This window comes from Pinus tabuliformis, chromosome 6 (assembly GCF_031772625.1).
Source record: "Pinus tabuliformis cultivar Carrire ecotype Pingquan chromosome 6, CPIR1, whole genome shotgun sequence".
Lineage (NCBI taxonomy): Eukaryota > Viridiplantae > Streptophyta > Pinopsida > Pinales > Pinaceae > Pinus > Pinus tabuliformis.
This window is the reverse complement of record NC_142292.1, coordinates 1,122,896,119-1,122,899,147: the sequence shown is the minus strand read 5'-3', so window position 1 is coordinate 1,122,899,147 and position 3,029 is coordinate 1,122,896,119.

The following is a 3,029-nucleotide window of genomic DNA, read 5'->3' as shown; positions in this document are numbered from 1 at the left end:
CACAACAAAAGATAACAACTCAGGCAGAGGCCTTGGAGATTGCAATGAGACTGCATGAAACACTGATGTAGGATTCAAATTTGGGGGTTCAGTAGATCCATGCATAGTTGCAAAATATTTACATTGAAATGCAAAGCTTGAAGCAGGATAGGACAGTTTGACTAAAGGTGCATGAAGAGGTATGGTGCATGAAATGCAAGGGTCAGGGACATGACAAAGATCATTGCCCAGTCTTTGCGAACTATATTGCAGGAGGAGGACTGATGCCTTTGAGGCTGGAAGCTCAAGTAGGACCAAGCATGGGGCTTGCATTATGGTGCGCTATATGTCAAGTAGCAGGAAAACATATGACGAATAATTTTCATTTGCTGCAGAAGTTTGTACAAACACCACAAAAATTGTTCTGTAGCTTTTGTAGGTCGATAGGGCATGATGAGCGCAATTGCAAGAGTTATGAATTGATGATGGATAAAACACTCACCTATAGGGTTCAGGTAGAAATGTGGCCCCATGACTAGAGCATAGGGATGGCACGAACATGCTTTCAGGGGCGCAGACGAGGCTGAGGTGGAGGAGGACCTGACAGAGGTTGGGGAGAGCTAATCTGCTACAATTGCAGAGGATCAAGGCACTATGCCCACGATTGCACTAACCCAACACGTCCGTCATGAAAATATTACACTCTATTTGATCATGAGATAGAAGACTTTCCTACGCTAATAGCAAGGATACGCGACAAAGGGGCGCTACCACCTCATCGGACTCAGAACCTGCAGATGATGAGGTCTGAGTCTCGCGAAGAGGATCCAAATGTAAATATAGTGCTTCGAAGTGGAATTGCAATAGGGGATGATAAGGGGAAACAGCCTTAAGATAGCGCATGGGTTTAGGATACCATAGGATCCTTTGGATCTGATTCAACCCAATTGGACTACTCAGCTGAGCCATGCGCTAGAGAAGAAGATGAGGATCCATGAAATATTAACATCCCTGAAATGGAAGGTCACCACAAGGTTGAAGAACTGCAGATTGAGAATTCTGATATAACCACACCGCGGAAAACAAAATAGGTGAATATTGGTATAGAGGTGGAGCCCAAATTTGCAAAGATTAGAGATTACTGGGATGACACGACGATGGATAAGTTAGCTGAATTTCTCCGCCAATACCAGGATTTGTTGCCTACCAAGTTTATGGATTTAAAAGGGATAATTGGGGACCTGGGTGTTATGAAGATCACGTTGAAACCTGACATGAAGCTGGTTAACCAAATACCTTACCGTCTCAATCCAAAGTATAAGGAGAAGGTCCGCTTAGAGCTAGACAAGATGCTCGCGGTAGACATTGTTGAGCTCGTAGAAGAATCTAATTGGGTAAGCCCAATGCTGGTACAGGAAAAGAAGAAGAAGGATGAAAGAAGGATATCTGTAGATCTCGAGAAGTTGAATGATGCTTGTGTACATGATCCTTTCCTACCTCCGTTCACTGATGAAGTGTTGGACAATGTAGGTGGCCAGGAAGCATATTCCTTTAGTGATGGGTTCTCTAGGTACCATCAGATCAAAATCGCATCGAAGGATAGAAGAAAGACAACCTTCATGACTGAGTGGGGGTGTTTTAAATACACTGTAATCCCTTTTGTATTGAAGAATGCGCCTACAATTTTCTCGCTCGTAGTCATTGCTGCGTTCAAGGAATTTATTCATAAGTTCCTGGAAGTATACTTTGATGATTCGATTGTGTTTGGACTGGTGAAACACCATGTCACAAGTTTGCACATGATGCCAGATAACTGTCGAAGATACCAAATCATGCTCAATCTAAAGAAATGTTTGTTTTGTGTTACTTTTGGGACCCTACTAGGTCATGTAGTTTGTAGGTAGGGACTAATGGTAGATACCACGAATATCGCGGTGATACTTAACCCTAGAGTGTGAAACAACTACACGTTACCCTAGGACATACTATATATTACAGAAAGTTCATCAAAGGATATGCCCAAATCACCATGCCTATGGAGAAGTTGTTGAAAAAGGATGTCACATTCTATTGGAACGAGGACTATAAGAAGAGGTTGGATGTATTAAAATAAAATATGGTCACCGCGCTGATTCTAGTATTCCCAAATAGGAAGAAGGAGTTTCATGTACATGTTGATGCATCATGTATAGTGCTTGGAGTAGTATTGACACATGTTGGCAAAGGAGACTTGGACCATCCTATAGCATTCACGAGTAGAAGGTTATCAAAGGTGGAGAAGAACTATTCCACCACCAAGCGTGAAGGGTTAGCCATGGTATACATGCTCCAGAAGTTCAGACACTATTTGCTGGGTAGCCAATTTAAGATGTATATGGATCATTTTGCATTGAAATACCTGGTCAATAAGCTTGTTTTGGTGGGGAGAATCTGTAGGTGGTTGTTATTGTTCCAAGAGTATGATTTTGAAGTTATTGTGAAGCCTAGAGGATTGAACACATGACCAAACCATCTGTTGTGCATCGAAAAAGGGTAAGATCACACTAACTTGAAGGAGGGATTTCCTGACACGCAACTATTTGTAGTGTGTGTCACAGATGGTCATTTTGAATATATCATACACTTCTTAACAACAAGAACTACCCCAGAAGGATACAATGTCTAGCAGAAGGAGTTAGTGGTGTGCGCCACATATTTTGCTATCATTGTTAGGCATCTATACAAAGTGGGGTTTAATGAAATATTGTGACGATATGTACTAGCGTTTGAAAGGAGCAGTATCCTCGTGGACGCTCATGGGGGTGCCATGGGAGGACATTATGCAGGGAGAGCAACCCTGCAGACGATTCTATGTGTAAGGTTGTAGTGGCCAACCATCCATTAGGAATCAAAGGCATATTACAAAGCATGTAATGTGTATCAAAGGACTGGTAGAGCCTCGCGGAGGGATGAGATACCTTTGAATCCACAAATGACATTGCAACCCTTTGAGAAATGGGTGATACATTTTTTGGAACCTAATCAGCCCCAAGGAAAGAAGACTAGAGCGA